Raw genomic sequence first — 18,752 nt, 5'->3', positions numbered from 1 at the left:
CTGCGTGTAAATCAGATTCCTGACCGTCAGCGGATCGTACGGAAACCAAACCAACCAACAGACTTGTGACCACAGAAGCTGAAGGTGGAGGATGAAGGTCGCGAAGCCTCTGAGCTGATGGGATTCAGTCCTGAGCGACTTCAGACCCCCGAAGAGAAAAATAATTTAACCGAAGACCTCGGGGTCGGATTTACCCCCAATTATTTACACGCTTGTTAGCAATAAATGAAGTGCAGCACAGAGACTTCCTCTGATGCGAGGACAGAAGACAGGAGGAGGTGAGTCTACGTTTAACATCCAGTTCAAGAAGAAAGACCGTTCCAGACCTCCACACTTTGACCTTCATACGATTCCTCTGAAACTGTGACCTCATGTAGCCGATGTTTTACCGTCACGTCAAAGCAGCCGGAGGACCGAGTTTCAGAAAATTTTACCGCACAGAATAACTACAAAGAAACACAAAATTGCAAATAGACGTAAAATGACCGCAAAACATGCAAAAGAACCACAAAAAGATGCAACACAACCGCTGCAAACAGTCATCTTAAGACGATCAAAAGATGCGAAATTAAAAAAACAACAATCACAATAATACACAAAACCACTACAAAAAACCACCACAAAAATACACAAAACAACCACCAAGAGGCTGAAAGAAACTGCAAACAGGCACAACGATGGCACAGATACTAAACCATCAAAAAAACAAAAGAACCAGAAAAAGACAGAAAATATGTCAAAGAGACGCAAAACCACCACCAAAGATACAAAAGCAAAAGGACAGAAAAGAACCACAATAATACAGAAAAGCACAACTGCAAATGTAAAAGACCCCTAAAAAGACACAAAACAACCAACAAGAGTCACAAAACCAACAGAAAGCATCAAACGAACTACAAAAGACAGGAAAGAACCACAATAATACACAAAGCCACCACAACACAAGCAAAACAACCACAAAGTTAAAATACATCGCCAAGAGATGCAAACCACCAAAACACATGCGAAACAATCGAAAGGAACCACAATACACAAAACCTCCAAAAAAACATGCAAAAGAACCTCAGAAACAACTACAAAGAGTCACAAAACCACCAAAAAACATTCAGAAGAAAATCAGAAAGATGCAAAACAACCACAAATAGAACTATTGATTTGTGTATTATTACCAATGGACTGCTAAAATCCGATAATCAAATGGGTTAAAACAGTAAAATGACCGCTCATTAAATGACCAACAGGGTCAGAGTTTCCCTGTTTAAAGGGACTTTTAGCATCACTAGCTAACCCCTGAAGTAAGCTAACACCAGTGTTTGTTTTTTTGCTAGCATTAGGCTCTGTTTACACGAGGACGCTTGCAGGTAAAAACGTCAAATTACTTCAACAAAACACCCTATCGTTTATATGAGGACGGCGTTTTGGGGCTTAAAAAAAGCAAAAATTTGAAACCGGCCTCCAGAGTGGAAAAGTAGAAAACGCTCTGCCGTTACGTTTCCGTCTAAACAGCAAAACTTTGCCGAGATCTGACCACGTCGCGTATACGATTACGTCACATACGTGCTTTGGTTTGCCGGCCGGTACAAGGACGTAAACAAAGATGTGTGATTATTTCCATCCTTCGTACCTTCAAGCAACTCTGGCAGCTCTATGTACACTACAGGAGTCGTACCAACAAACGTACAGAATCTGTACAGATTCCATTCATGAACATTTACTGCGGCGGAGATCCGAAAAGGGAGATAGTATGCATGCACGTAGACATGGCAGAGTTTTATCACAGCACCACCCAGCTGCCTGGCATGCATATCCAATCGAATTCCACACACTATAGAGTCACCGTATATACGCAGATTTCCTTCAAAACCGCTCGTCTAAACGTGAAACGACAAGACGCCACTTTTGCGTTTTCTGTTAAGATGGTCCTCGTATAAACGTAGCCTTAGTGTCCAAGTTTTGTATTTGTCAAAATGCACAAAAACACTGAAGACGCAAAACAAGTGGACACAAAACAGCAAAATAAAAAAAAATAAAAAATGTAGTGCTTACACAGAGACCACAAAAATGCATACAAGGACAAAAACACCGGTTTAAAACAAATATGACTACAGAGACATGAAAGTCAACAGTAGCTACATGAATGGAAGATTAGCGGGACAGCAGCTAGCAAACAGTAGCATATAGCTAACAGTGGACACCAGGAAACAGCAGTTAGCTATCAGTTGATAGCAGCACCTAGCCGACACTAGAGACTAGCTAACCACAGCAGCTAGATAAACTAGCAACTCTAATCAATGTCATCTTTTAATATTACCAGCTACTTTATTTTGAATGGAAGATTACACGGACAGCAATTCACAGCATACACTAGGGAACAGTAGTAGCAAGCCAACAATAGTAAACTACAGTAACTAGCCAGCAGTTGCACCTTGCCAACAGCAGAAACTAGCTAGCCATTGCACCTAGATAACAGAAACTAACCAGCAGTAGAAAAAAAAAAAAAAAAAAAGCAGTTAGCTGTGGTATTAAACAGTGAGTCTCACTGGGAAGAGATGCATAAGCTTTATTTTCATTTTTGGCTCAATTTATGTCACAGGAAAAAGCAGAGCACATGGTAGAGTTTAAAAGTTTATTGCACAATGAATAATCAGAGTTAAAGGGTAAGGACTGCAAATAAGGTACAATGGCGATAACTATGGGACTGACTGAGAATTATAGTACAATAATTCAGTCTGGGAAGTACAAACACTATGCAGACTTAAGTAGAGGGAGACGGAAACTAACCAGAACCGAGCGTCGCTGGGCTCTGAAAGTTAGCAGGGAGACTAAAGCTAATGCACAAAACATGATCACAAAGCACTCATTAGCAGCTACGCTAAACACAGGAAGCAACGGTAAGTAAAGTGACAGAATGAACAAACTACTCTGGTGCAACTACACAACCAAGAAGCACAATTTACACTAGAGTTAAAAGCTTAAAGCTACAGCATGAAACCAGAACTAGGACTTCGATGACAGTTTCTGGGGAATGATGACAGCATCAGGAATCCCGACAGGTGATGGTGGAGATCATCTGAACCAGCTGTTCAGACAGGAAGTGGCAAAGGAGACATTAAAGCAAGCAAAACAGCAGAATCAGAGGAAGGCTGGTCTGAGTCGACCTACTGAACAGGAACAGTCCGACGTTGATCCAAACCTTTTATGATGGGTGATGGCAGTAGGCAGGTGAAACCACTTCCTGCTGCAGAACACCGACAAAAAAAAAAAAAAAAAAAATAGATTAGCAAGGACAAGAGTGCAGGAAAGGCAAAACTACAAAAAGACGCAAAATGCCAACAAAGAAACAACAAAAAGATGCAGAACTCATACAAAAACAAACCCTCAATAACATAATGCAAAATGACAAGACTGCTGCCAAAAACGCACAATGACCACAAAACAGCACATGATAATGCTTCACTTCTAGAATTGTTTTAAAGACAACACATTGTCTCCTTGACCCGGCGTCAAGTACCAGAGCAAAACGTTACATAAAAATCCAATGAGAAACATCTATGAAACGGTGCAACACGAATCAAAAGGGGCACAAAACTGACTACAAAAAGAACCAAAGTGGCTCAAATATGCACAAAATGACTGCCAAAAAATGCTATACGAGCACAGAAACATCCAAAACGACTGCAGCAACACACAACTACAAAAAGATGCAAATTACCATAAAGACACAAACACCAAATGCAAAACCAAGTAAAACCCACAACAGAACTAGAAAAAGACGCAAAATGACAAATACGAAACAGTTATAGACAAACATACAATTATGTCTGAAATACCATAAACTACAAGGTCTAACGAAACACCAAAGAGATGGAAGACGGGCACAAAAAGACACAAAACAAATTACAAAGACAGAAGACAAGAAATGCAAAATGACCACATAAAGATGCAGAATGACTACTGAAAGACACAAAACTATAAAAGACACACAAAAGCACAACAATGCAAAATGAGCACAAAGACAGAACACTGAAAAAATACACAATGACTACAAAAGACCAAAAAGATGCAAAATGACCAAAGAGACACAAAAACAGGTGCACAAGTACAAAAACCTGTAACAGAGCCACAAACAGGCAAAATGAGGTCAGAAAATTCTAAACTCTTGTGATAGATGTACAGTGACGACTAAAATACACAAAACAAGAATAAATACAAACAAAACCACTACAGAAAACACAGAATTAGAAAAACTGCAAAAGCACACAATGACTACAAAAACACATAAACTGACTCCAAAAAGACGCAAAATGACAATAATATGAAATAACAAAAAGACACAAAACTATAAAACATGCAAAAGCACCACAAATGACTGCAATAATACACAAATCAACTAGACAAATGCGAAATGGCTGTAAAATCCCAACAGATGCCAAGGTTCAGACAGGAAGTGGCAACAGACAGATTAAAACGAGCAAAACAGCAGAATCAGAAGAAGGCTGTTCTGAGTCGACCGACTGAACAGCGAAAAGCTCCAGCATCAACCTGAACCTTCTTTTATGACAGGTGATGGCAGCAGACAGGTGAAACCACTTCCTGCTGCAGGTGATCAGCTGATTATCCAATCACAGAGCACACACCTCACTGATGCCCTAATAAGGGAAAAGGAGGAAGAACTGCCAGCTGGGTGGAGGTGGGGGGGCCTGACAGCTGAAGTAAAGCAGCCAAAAATCAAATGAACACTAATGTTTTTTTTAAAGAAGATATAATGCAGTGATGACTCTGGATTAATGTTTGACCAACATGTTCTGTTGTGGCTGTAAAATGCATCAATAAGCGACAAAAGATTGGAAGACTTTGTGTCAGAAATTTTTATTTAAACTTTTACTAAAAAAAATCCAGAATCTCCTTAAAATTGTCTGATATTGTCGAATAGCATCTTTAGTTTTGGTTTTAAGTCTAATGGATGAACTGGGCTGGCTGTTGTGTTGTTTTCAGTCAGGCAGGTTGTTGGACGCCTCTGATCGCTAAGGAGGCAGAACTGGACCTGATTGGTATTTAATGGTCTCAGTCAGAGTTTTTGTGTTTCACTGAAAATGTTTTCATATTTCTGACACAAAAACGACACAAGAACACCAAAAACACACACAACCACTAGAAAAAGTACAAACTGCTGCAAAAATACACAAAACGACTGCAAAGAAATTGTAAATGACCACAAAAGATGCAAACGGAAACTGAACGGATGCAAAATAAAAGATGGAAAATGATCACACAGGCACACAAAACCTCAAGAAACGCACAGTGACTACATAAAGATCTGAAATGACCCCACAAAGAGGCAAACTGAGAACAAAATGACCTAAAACAACTGCAAAATGACAACAGAGAGACGTAAGACAACCCAAAAAACACACAGTAACTACAAAAACTTCAAAAAGGTGCAAAATTACTACAAATAGACCCAAAACAACTAAAACAGATGCAAATCCCTTCAAAAAGATGCAAAATGGCAATAAAATGACCTTAAACAACAAAAACAACAAAACAACACAAAACCACTGTAAAAAAAACAAAACAGATACTGCAAAAGACAGAAAACTACAAAAAAGATGCAAAACGACTACAAGGAGACAAAAGACAACTGTAAAAACACACAATGACCTCAAAAACACCCATAATGACTTCAAAAAAATTCTAAATTACTGAAAAAAAGATGCAGAATGACAAAAAAATGACCTTAAAACGACTACAAAAGACCTAAAAGAACCACAAAAGACACAAAAGAAGAACAAAAAGTCACAAAACGACACAAAGACACTATCGTTGTGAAGTGATGTGGAAGCAGAAAGGTTTTCTTGAGGCCTGAAGAGCAGTTTGGGTGTTTTAAAGCTGTGATTCTATGAAGCCGTGTTCTGCCTGCTGATTGGCCGCAGGTTAACGGACGGCAGGTTTGTGAACGTCGTCTCCTTGACCCGACCCGGCGGTCGCCTCCTCCTCCACCTCGGGGTGCGTTCAGGTCCGCCGGGCCGCTCAGACCTTGACTGGCTGATTAATGGACTGGACGGCAGTCAGCTGGTGAGATTACAGAAGCGCCGCCTCCTCGTCTGGGGAGCCGCCGCAGAAACATCCAGCAGCCTCGGTGCCAGCCTCGGCTCCCCCTCCAGCCCCGAGCGCCGACGTTGGGGAAATTAACGGCGGGATGGAGGAGGGGGAGGGAGGGGTGAAGGCAAACCGCCTGCCAAGCCATCTGAGATCTTCCTCCTCCTCCTCCTCGCTCCTCTTTCGATTTTGTTTGTGCCCGCCGCCGATTCCCCGGCCGGAGTTTTTCGGCTCGGCGTCAAATCCCCGCCGTCCTCACGGATTCTCCAGATCTCATTACAGTCAATGAGGCTGCAAAGACTTTCAGATCAAAGTGAAAGAGCTCTGAAGGAAGGGGAGGGGGGGAGCCAGCGTTTGCCAAACCAACAGAGAACCATCCAGGATCAGGAGTCTGACTGACACCTTCATACTTCCGCTGGTCTGGCTCTGGTCCAGAGCAGCAGATAAAAGAGGATTCTCAGCTGAAACCTGAGCAGAAGAAGCTCCTGGAGCTGAAACTCTTCATCGATTCCACTGTTTAACTGATCTTCAGCTGTTTTATATCGAAAAACTCCTACGTTGTGTCACTGCAGCTTCTTCACCGCGAACATTTTCTGTTTTTTCCTCCTGTGTGACAGAAAACCAAAGATCTTTGGGTTGGAGACAAAAATCGGCCGATGAATCACTAGAAGATGAAAAATACTCCAAAATGACCACAGAAAGACCAAACAAAACTCCACAAAAGACACAAAATCAACACAAACAGACAGAAAGCTAAAACCAGAAACACAAAATGACTAAAGAGACACAACTGTTTCAAAAATGGACAAAATGACACCAAAACACATAAACTGACCACAGAGGGACAAAAATATGTGACAGGATGCGAAACAAGTACGAAAGTACACAAAACAACCACAAAAAGAGACATAAAATGAGTACACACAGAACAACAACAGAAACAACACAAAACAATATAAATGGGCAGAAAACAACCACAAAAACATGCAAAATCACTACGAGGCTAATAAAACAAAACAGAAACAGAAAAAGACAAAAAGTGACGACCAATGGACAAAACAACTGCAAAAAATGACTACAAAAAGATGCAAAATGACGACAAAGACACATAAAATGACTACGAGGACACACAAAACAACAAAAAACATGCAAAATGATAACAGACACAAAATCGCTGCAAATAGATGTAAAAAAGAACCTAAAAAATACTGAATAACTACATAAAAAGGCAAAATTACTGGAGAAAAAATGATTCCAAAGAGTGAAAACAAATATTTCACTCATTTTTCTGGAGATTTTAGAAACATTTTATTCATTTTTAAAAATCTTTTGGGGACATTTTATGATTTGTGTCATTTTATATTATTTTCTAAACATTTGATGCAGATGTTTTATTAGACATTTGATTAATATCTATCTAATCATTTTTATTATAATTTTTGAATAATTTATAGTTTTTTTAATTGTGTGACATTTTTCATTAATATGAGCCTGATTTTATTTTATTTTTATTTTATTTTATATATATTTCAAACATTTTGTAAATACATTTTAATCATTTTGATGTTCATATTTAAATTATTTCTTCATTTATTTATTTTACATTTTATAAAATATTTTAACCATTTTGATATTTTTGGGATAAATTATTATTTTGTGATAATTTTTACTATGAATTTGACATTTTATAAAATCTTTGAATCACTGATGAGATCTTTGGGTTCATTTGTTGTTTTGGGATATTTTATTAATATGAGTCTGACTTTTTTCAGACATTTTATTAATTCTCAATTATATTATTCTATACTTTTTTAGACATTTTATAAATACATTTTAATCATTTTGATCATTATTTTTAATTATTTATTTATTAGTGTAATTATTTGATACATGTGGTTATTTAATAATATGAGTCTGATATTTTTTAGACATTTGATTAATTTCTTAATTGTTTCTACGTTTCTTAAAAATATTTTAACCCTTGTGATATTTCTTTCAGATAATTTATGATTTTGTGATATTTTATTAAAGGGTCTGATGTTTTCAGACATTTGATTAATTATGTTGCATCTTTTGACTTTTTCTAAAATATTTTAACCACTTCACTCGACATTTTATTAATTATCAATTATTTTATTATTTTATAAAAACCTTTTAATCATTTTGAGATTTGTTTTAGAATTTTTATAATTTATTTATTGAATTAATATGTATTTATATGACAATTATATTTTTTGACATTTGATTAATTTCTTAATTTTTTTCTTAAATATTTTATATTGAATAGTTTAACCATTTTGATCTGTTTTGGGCTAATTTATTTATTTATTGGAATTTGTATTCATTTAAGACATTTTTTGAGATGTTTTATTTACTCAGACACGTTTTAGAATGAGTTTTTACATAATAACAATAATAATAATAATAAAAGAAACTATTTATTAAAAAATAATTCATGCATAAAAGGGTTAAAACAGGATTAATAACCTCTGGACATGACTTGGATCTTTTATTTTTTACTTTCCGGACTGTTTGTCCTGCAGGTTGGGACTTCCTGTAGTCCATAAATAATCAGCGGTGGGTTGTTCTGCATAAACACCGGCCCTCCATGCATACATTCCCAGCTCCGTGTCGGACATAAATCCTCGGGGCTTCCCGTTTTAACATATTCATCACCTCCGGCCCGCCGCTCATCTCCAAGTCTCGGTGCTGAGCAGTGATCATGCTCGGCGCCGGATGTCCGGGGCAGGACTCGGCGGGCCTGAGCGTGAATAAATTGACCGGGTCGCCAGGAAAGCGTGTCGTAATGAGGCTGAGGCGATGTTGGGCGGAGATCCCTGAACCCTCCTTCCACTGTACGCTGATTTACGACGCCGTTTGTTTACAGCAGCGTCCCACGCTTTACTGCAGCCGCCATCTTTGAATCACTGCTTCAACTGTCCATTAGTAGATCCATCTGAAGCTCCGTCCGGTTTAAAACACACAGTCTGATTAAAGGAATCACCAAAATGAACCAAACAGAAGGCTCTCCAACTTTCCCACAGTCCATGAACGCATCATCGGTGAGGTTCCGTTTGTAAAATGAACCAATTCTGAGCTTAAAACTCGAGATGTTTCATCAAAATCACACGTCATGTGAATGTTCACCAAAAACAAGGCGACGTTCTCACTCATCACCCATAAAATAAAGTCAGCATGGCTCAGAAACAGAGAACAGAGGAGGTGGTTGTTGGAGATCCATTCAGCATGGAGAAACATCTACTGATGATGAGCAGAGGAGAGAGGAGAAGACTGGAGATGACATGAAACCACAAAAATGACCACAATGAGACTAAATATGCCAAAGATGCAAAAAAAGTGACCAAAATGAGACACAAAACGACATAAAACAACACAAATGGGACACAAATGAGACACAGAACACCACAAAATGAGACAGAAAGACACAAGTGTCTCCTCTGTTCATCAGTAGATGTTCCTCCATGCCGGATGGATCTCCAACAACCACCTCCTCTGTTCTGTTTCTGAGCCGTGCTGACTTTACTTATTCATCCAGCAGGTTGGAGTTAGTTTCTCTCTGGAAACACAGTTGAGGCACATTGGAATTCTTGTGCAGGGCTCAAAATAAGAAGTTCAAAAATGTCCAAAATAAAACACTGCAAGAGAAATAAAAGACAATGTGAATGGTACAAAGAAGTAGTAAAGTTCTGGATATTACAGGAGGATCAAGTCAGATTTGAGTTCAGCACTTTTCTGGCTGATAAATGAAGTTAATTTGGTGATTTTTAAAAAGAAACCTGCCTTTAACCCTCCTGTTGTCTTCATTTACAGGCACTAAAAAATACTGTTTCCTTGTCTGAAAAAGTCCCAAAATTCTGCAAAAAATTCCCTAAATTTCTGAAAATTTGCAAAACCTTCAGGAAGAAAATTCCAATAGTTTCTTAAAAATTTCCTTTTAAATTTTTTTTTAAAAAATCCCCCAAATTTGGCAAGAAAATTCTTGTAAATAATTTCAACAAATGAGTAAAAATATCTAAAGTGATTCCGTATATATCAGTAAAACTTCTGATATTTCTTAAAGAATATTCAGAAAAAAAGTTAAAACAAAATCCAGCGAAATTTTGGTTGATTTTTATGTGAATGTTCTTAAGAAACATTTTTAACATTTCTATTTTTCCACAAAAAAATTCAAAAATTTCCCGAAAATGTTGAAAATGTGGACATCAGAAGTTTCACTGTGAAAATATATATTATTTTCCCACATTTTCAAACTTTAAATCGGTCAGATTGACCGGCAGAGCGACATGAGGGTTAACCAAAGGGTGACTAACAGTAAACTTGTCTAAAAGTCAAACCTCCAGCAGCTGCAGTGACCAGGACGTTTCCAGAGGATCTCTAATAAACGCTGTGAGCGGCTCGGCTGGATGTTTGCCAGGCGGCGGCGTCTGAGGAACCTGCGGCGGCGTGTTTGACCTTCAGGCTGTACAACCGGTTAACACTCGGCGTGTCACACCCTCCCAGCGTGAGAAGCTAAACACCGCCCTCCTCCACCCTCCCGCCTCACACTTCAGCTCTTTTGTTGGGCTTTGTTTGGGCTGGTGGCGGCCCTCCTCGCTGCTCCTCGCTGCTCCTCCGAGGCCCAACGAGGAGAGGAGCTGAAAACTTCCGACCAACCGCACGCCAACCCCCTCCAGATCCCAGAGCTCCCTCTCCATCCCTGCATCCAAACCCCCACTGCACTCAGCATCTGCTCAGAGGATGAATAAATGAAGCGCTCCCTCTGCCTCCCCACCCCCCTGACTGACAGAGGCCCATCTTAATTGTGGCTGAAAGCTGGCTTTTCTCCCCGCTAATTAGCAGATTGCGGCGTTAAATGATTCAAAAAGTCGGGGCTTATACGGCCGCTGCCGATCATCACTTATTCACGCGGCGAGCGGCGCTTTGTGCGAACATCGGCGCCCGAGGTAAATTAATTTACTCCAATTAGCAGCCGCTGTCAGCGCGCATCACCGTCTCCCGTCTTCAGGACACGTCTTTAAAAAGTAATGTTCTTATTTTGTCCTCTGGTTTTGTTACATCCGATGTTCGCTGGAGGGAAACGGGGCAAACATAAAGAGGCGGCGGGGCGTCGCACACGCCCGCCAACGCTCACGATAACACGGAGGGACGAGGCCGGCCGGCTGCCAGCGGAGGTGGAGGAAGAATCTGTTCCTCTGGCGGAGTCTCTGCAGGCGTCTCCTGCAGGAGCACAGATGTAGGACGAGCAGGAGGGAAGCTGCAGCAGCGCTCATACTTTCAGCCGATTCTTAGAAACTCAGAGCATCAATCAGCCGCTGGAAGAAACTGACTCTGCAGTATTCTGAGTTTCTGCGATCCGGAAAAATACAAAAAGATTTACCGAACTCTGTTTGGAAAGAATTAGTCATTCTAGAGCACCTGCCTCAGAACAATCCCTAGAACCTTTCTAATGAGCCCTTCACCTTCAGATACCGTTTTGATCTTTGTCCTGTTCTTACGGAGTCTTGAGCTGCTGATTTAAAAAACCATTAGCTACAGAAATAAAACAGTTTTTATTCCTAAATCTAAAAAGTGAACCTAAAACAAGCTGCTAAACTAAACCATTAGCTGACCTCAATTAAACTATTTTAATTGCTAAACTAAGCCATTAGGTGACCTATAGTAAAAAGTTTTCACTGCTTATCTTAACTATTAGCTAAACTGATCCTATTTAAATTGCCAAACTGAATCATTAGCTAACATGCACCAAACTGTTTTGACTGCTAAATTAAACCATTAGCTAACCTGAACCAAACTGTTAAATTAAACCATTAGCTAACCTGAACCAAACTGCTAAATTAAACCATTAGCTAACCTGAACCAAACTGCTAAATTAAACCATTAGCTAACCTGAACCAAACTGCTAAATTAAACCATTAGCTAACCTGAACCAAACTGCTAAATTAAACCATTAGCTAACCTGAACCAAACTGTTAAATTAAACCATTAGCTAACCTGAACCAAACTGCTAAACTAAACCATTAGGTAACCTGAACCAAACTGTTAAATTAAACCATTAGCTAACCTGAACCAAACTGCTAAACTAAACCATTAGGTAACCTGAACCAAACTGTTAAATTAAACCATTAGCTAACCTGAACCAAACTGTTAAATTAAACCATTAGCTAACCTGAACCAAACTGCTAAACTAAACCATTAGCTAACCTGAACCAAACTGCTAAACTAAACCATTAGCTAACCTGAACCAAACTGCTAAATTAAACCATTAGCTAACCTGTTGCAAGTTCTTTTCAGTGCTAAACCAGAGCATTAGCTAACCTTAAACAAACTGCTTAACCTAACCATTAGCTACCATAACAAAATGATTTCAATGCTAAACCAGAACATTAGCGAACCTAAACAAATCAGTTTTACTGCTAAACTACTAGCTAACCTAAGCATTTTGGAAATGATAATTTAATATTTTAAGTGAACTTGTATTTTTAATAACAGAAAGCAGACTAAACTTGTACTAAACTGAACCGTTAGCTGAGCCAATCTAAATATTCATTAAACACATAAACATATATTTATATTCTTTTAACTGCGAAGATATGTTTTTATAAGGTTGCTGCTCAGTTTTTGGTCTTTCAGCTAACCTTTTATGGTCATTTTAGTTCTGTTCATGTTTCCTTCATGATGATCTATCACATGAAGTTTAAATACATGGTGGGGATTGTTCCTCATCAGGATTCTGGTCCTTCACCTCCTGATCTGCTCCATGTTTTTAGCATTTAGTTCCTGTGAAGTGCAGCTCTTCACAGCTGAGAGCAGACGAAACCTTCTCCTTCTTCTCCTTCTTCTTCTGCTCGGCTGTATTCCATATGCTTCATCATTAAAAGTGCGGCTGCTGGAAGGAGTCGTGTATAAATGTTGAATCGCAGCAGCGTGCGGTGGGACTCCAGAGACGACAGATGTTAGTGCAGAGACAATTAATTAACAAGCGTCTGAAACCCGGAGGGGACGGCGGCCAGTTTGGACGTCATGGTCACGGAGATCTGGTTCTGATCCGGTTCTGATCGACTGGATCCGCCTGCAGGATTTTATCTGTCGAAGCTGTGCATATGTAATAACTCCAGCTTTGGTATTTTCTGGATAGAGGGCAGAACATACGTCTGTAAGTCGTAGCTGCCGCTGATGCCAAGATTTCAGTCCTTTTTTTCAGTCAGACTTGGAGTGGATGTTTCCTCTTAACCTCAATCTGCTGGCAGGTTGAAAGGCGTGTTTTCTTTGTGAAAACTGACAAAATGACGCCATTTATCAGCCACAATAGTCAGATTCCATTAGGAAAGTGACCAAAATTGTAGTTTTTAATCAGATTTTGCCGTCACTTTGAATATAATTTCTTTAAAAAACACTTCATCCGTTATCTGTCTTTTAAACATTGACCAAAAAGTAAATATTTTGCAGCAGATACTGCAAAAAGCCTCTTCCCTCTTCAGTATAACTGATTTAATGAGACACTGAGAGGCAAATCAAAGCTACTAGATAAATAAAGTCAGCTCGGCTCAGAAACAGAGAACAGAGGAGGAGGTTGTTGGAGATCCATCCACCATGGTGAGACATCTTTTTAGTGATGAATAGAGGAGAGGAGAAGTCTGGAGATGGTTAATATCTGTAGTATGTGGAGCCTCCGTTGTTGCTAACAGCTGTGGACTCTTGGAATCATGTTAAATGTGGATTCCAGGCTCCAGACTGCTGCAGATTCCAACAGATCATTTACGTTTGAATATTCAACTGTTCCCTGAGAAACCAGAAGTGGAGTTTCCCAACGCTCTGACCTCCACCCAGCTCCTGCCTGATTATCGCTGCTGTCGGTGATGGCGGATCGACGGCGTTCTGAGCTGCTCCGTAAGCGTCCACAGCTGGAGGAGGTTTGAGGTCCTGACAGCAGAGCGTCCATCGATCAGAGCCCACCACCGGCCATGTGGACGGGAGGAACTGCAGCTCAGCCTCACCTATTATTTCATCATCAGGTAATCCTGCACAGCACACGCAGGGTCCTGAACGCATCTGCAGCTAACATCACTGGGCTGTCAGCGCTCATGTTTCTGCAAAGGAAAAACCACATTTCCCATCAGCCGTGTTTGCCAAAAGGAGGTCTGAACTGGTTTCCATTGGGAGCCAATAGTAGAAACAAACCTCTGATCTGGGAAAACTTTTCAACACGACCACTTACAGACTTAAGCACACTTAAGTATCTAACTATTCTGAACTATATCGCCTCTAAATAACTGAAATATTTCTAGATTTAAGTTGAACAGGAAAGGAACAATCAAAAACTAACACAAACCCAAAACTAAACTGCGTCCAGCTGTGATTTGCCATCAGTCTAACTGATGAACATGGTTCTAAAATGAGCTGAGAATAGCAGAACTTTCTCAGTTCTGGACCTATGGACTGGGTCTGTGGACGTCTGCATCATGGCTGCACTGATTGACTTTTTCATCATTTTCTGACACATAATAATCCACAATTAACACAATAAGTGTTTTCTTTCAGCCCTGCTGTGAATACAGAGCTCGTCGTCTGAGTGTTTTATTGGGGAATTTTAGATATTTTAAAGGCTGATAATGAAATGCATGTGCTGATGTTTTTAACCGGGATTTGTTGAGTTTTAAAGGTCCTCTTAAGCAGCTGAACTCTATGAGCAGCTGCTGGATGTACAGAAAACCATCACTGGATTACCGAGAATCCTAAAAATGTGATTTTTTTCTCCGGGGACTTCTGAACGTCTTTCCTCAGACCTCTAAGTGGACGTTAATCCCACCTGAATGAGGCTTTGCTCGCTTCTCCCTGCACTTTATTTCCACCTCGACCAAACTTTTTTGTGCATTATTTTGACATTTTATCATTTGGAAACGCATTGTGGTTCCACTGCAAGAAACAAAGCAATGATTGTGTTGCGTGTTTTTCTCCAACCATCAGGGATGTGTTCAGGTGCTTCCAGCTGCAGAAAGTGATATCAGGATTTTGCTGTGGTTTTCTAACCCACCCTCCATCAAAAAATATTGTTTCCGTGTCTGAAAAAATCCAAAAATTCAGCTAAAAAAAATCCCAAAATTTGCAAAAACTTTAGAAAAATCCAATAATTCTTTAGAAGTTTTAAAAACCCCACAAAATTCTTGTAAATATTTTCAATAAATGAGAAAAACCTTCCAAAAAAATCCTATATATCAGTAAAATGTCTTATGTTTTCTTCAAGAACATTCACAAACAATATTTTCTTTCCACTGAAAAATGTTCAAAGATTTCCCAAAAATGTTGTCACTGAAGTTCCACTGTGTAAATATACTTTCTTCCACATTTTCAGACTTTAAAATGAGTCGATTTGCCCCACAGGACGACACCGGGGTTAAAGCTCCTCAGTCAGAGCGTCGGTGCAGATGTGTCCAGAGGTTGCTGCTGCCGCTCATTTGCACTGATGTGTTTTAGCCTCTGCCCAGGGATTCAAACCAACGAGCTGCTGGCGTTCATCTGCGGCCCACATGCCGCCACCCTCACTGTAAAGCAGTCAGTGTGAATTATCCTCCACCTCCACGACGCGCTGCAGGTTTACAGAGCGACCGTAAAACATCAGCGCTAATGTTCAGCAGCTGGCCGCGGTTAAATCCCACTTTACAGTTTACAGGCCTGTTCTCAGAATAAACGCAGCTCAGTCTGAGGAGGGAATCAGCGTTTCAGATAAAAACCTGTTGGAATTATAGTTGGTTTTGAGTTACTCATTATATACATATTATTTTATTTGCCTTTTATAAAGAATAGGAGTATCATTTCTTGGGATGCAGTCTTAACCCTCCCGTTGTCTTCATTTATGGGCACCAAAAAATATTGTTCCCTCGTCGGAAAAAAATGAAAAAATTCTGCAAAAATTTCCACAAATTTAAAAATAAAAAATGCAAAATCTTCAGGAAGAAAATTCCAAAGATTGCTTGAAAATTTCCCTCAAAATTAAAAAAAAAAATCCCCAAATTTGGCAAGAAATAAAAATTCAAAAATAAAACAATTTAAATTGTAATGCTAATGCTAATCGCTAATCTGTTCCACCACAAAGAAATCAAGACAGATAAATGTTTTCTTCTATTAACTGCAAATCAGCCAGTATGTCAGCCAGACTTTTGTCTTTTTGTCTACTTCTGTGTAGAATGGTCTGGCTGCACCTCACTATCATTCTGCTTTACGGGGAAACAAGTTTACTGCGTTTCCCTGAAAACAGTTCATTCCAAAACTTGTGTAGGTGCTGCTCAGTAATTCTTCATGCCGTTTTCTGTAGCAAAGGGGAATTTGGAAACCGTGACACGGCGATAGTGGGAGTAGAGAAGAAAGCTACACAACACTGTACAGAATTGTCTGACCACAACTCGTCATTTTCTGATGGGGGACAAAGGTCTGGGGTATTTTGATTGCTGTGTAGAATCCAACAGCTTCAACCACAACATTAACATCGAATGCATCAAAACAACAACAAAGGGTGTGAGGATGGAGGAATTAGAGCGATGGAGGTTTGTTTTGTTGGCCTTTAAGGTGAATTTTTACGTTGTCGATGGCGATGTTGGGAAATAGTCTTTCATAGACGAATCACTCTCTTGTACTGACACAGTTTTGTATAGAATGGTCTGACTGCACCTCATCACCATTCTGCCATACAAGGAAAGAAGTTTGCCGTGTTTCACAGGAAACAGTTCCTGTAGAAAAGGGGAATTTGAAAACAGTGACATGGAACTAGCTGAAGTGGAAAGTTGCGTAAAATGCATAATAGTTGGACCAATCCAAACAGTCCGAATACTGTGTAGAATGGTCCGACCACAACTCGTCATCATTTTCTGACAAAGGGAAAAAGCTCCGGCGTATTTTCATTGCAGTGTAGAATCCACCAGCTTCAACCACAATCTTAACATCGAATGCAACAAAACAACAACAAATGTTGTGAGGATGTAGGTAATTTACTGAAAACATTAGTAGGGCTGCTTTACTGCACGATCTTCAGGAAAACTTGAAATCTTTAGGTTACTGCTCAGAGTTTTTTTGTGGGCCAATGGCAGAAATAAACCTGCTTTCGACATCTAGTGAGTCAGATCAACATTCTAAAACAGATTTTAAAGCAATCCTGATGAAGACGTTGGATGATTTTCTCCAAATACAGTGAATTCAAGCAGTCTTCATCAGAGCTGAGGAGATGGAAGCTGTTGGGAATAAATCCAGATCTGGAGCCCGTTGACAACAACATGGTGGTGACCTCTCCACAGTGGAGGTGTTTTCTCCACAGACGGTGTTCAGAGCGACCAGCGGCCCACAGAGCATGTGAGGGACGTGGGAAGTCGAGATGTTCTCTGAGGACCAATGAGGAACTCCTGCTGGAGGAGATATTAACCACAGCCAGGGATTTATCCGCTTGTAGGAGGCTGTTTGAAGCTGGCGGTTAATCAGAGAGTACAGGAGTGTTTACAGCTGCATGTCATACTTTATGTGGTTTCAACTTAATGTTGGATGACGGCACATCTTATGAAAAGACGGGATTTGTAAGGTCAGAAAATATCTTAAAAAGCGTTATTTTAAAAATTATTTTTACACATTTCTGAGGATTTCAAGCAAACTGATATTAAAAGCAACATCCAATGCTTCACAGTTAATTTACATTAATTGTTTCATGTAATGAAGTCATGAAATAATTTAACAGAAAAAAAGCTAATATTCTGGTTGATGTTAGCCAACACTTAAGAGAAAAAAAATATTCTGGCTAATGTTAGCTAACCCTTAACATTAAAAGCTAAAATATCCTGGCTAATGGTAGCTAACACTTCAGAAAAAAACAATTATTCTGGTTAATGTTAGCTCACACTTTAGAAAAAAAACAAAACATTCTGACCAATGTTAGCTAATACTTTGGAAAGTAACAAGTATTCTGGTTAATGTTAGCTCACACTTAACAGAAAAAAGCTACATAGTCTGGCTAATATGAGCTAACACTTCAGAAAAAAACTAAATATTCTAACTAATGTTAGCTAACACTTAATTTTAGAAACTAAAACAGCCGGTTAATGTTAGCTAAGATGTCAGAGAGAAAAAACTAAATATTCTGGCTAATGTTAGCGAACACTTCAGAGCAAAAAAAAGACCGAAATATTCTGGCTAATGCTTTCAGTTTAGAAGCTATAATAATTTGGTTAACATTAGCTTACAGTTCAGTTTTAAAGCTAAAATATTATGGCTATTGTTAGCTAATATTTCAGTTTACAAGCTATAATACTCTGGGTAATGTCAGCTTACACTTCAACTTATAAGCTAAAATATTCTGTTTAATGTTAGCTAACAGCTTTTCTTTTAAAGCTAAAAAATTCTGAGTAATGCTAGCTAACACTTCAGAAACAAAAGTAAATATTCTGGCTATTGTTAGCTAACATTCCAGTTTTAAAGCTAAAATATTAATGTTAGCTAAAACTTCAGAGATAAAGCTAAATATTCTGGCTAATGTTAGCTAACACGGTTAGGAGCTAAAACATCCTGGTTAATTTTTGATAATTATTAAACTGCTAAGAACATTAGTTTACTGGTAAGTTTCTTTTCTGATAAAGTATATCGCATCAAGGTTTTTTTGG

At 39.1% G+C, this 18,752-nt stretch overlaps 1 long non-coding RNA gene across 1 annotated transcript; it reads right to left on the bottom strand.

Moving 5' to 3' along the window:
• Positions 1–2,612: 2,612 nt before the first annotated feature.
• Positions 2,613–9,494, bottom strand: LOC127535912 (uncharacterized). Its single transcript, XR_007944790.1, has 2 exons — positions 8,587–9,494; positions 2,613–3,238 (listed from the first exon to the last, which is right to left on the bottom strand). It is a non-coding gene; the product is annotated as an uncharacterized LOC127535912 (long non-coding RNA).
• Between the last annotated feature and the right edge of the window lie 9,258 nt (positions 9,495–18,752).

This window comes from Acanthochromis polyacanthus, chromosome 10, assembly GCF_021347895.1.
Source record: "Acanthochromis polyacanthus isolate Apoly-LR-REF ecotype Palm Island chromosome 10, KAUST_Apoly_ChrSc, whole genome shotgun sequence".
In the NCBI taxonomy this organism is placed as follows: Eukaryota; Metazoa; Chordata; class Actinopteri; family Pomacentridae; genus Acanthochromis; species Acanthochromis polyacanthus.
This window is presented reverse-complemented; position numbering and strand designations above follow the sequence as displayed.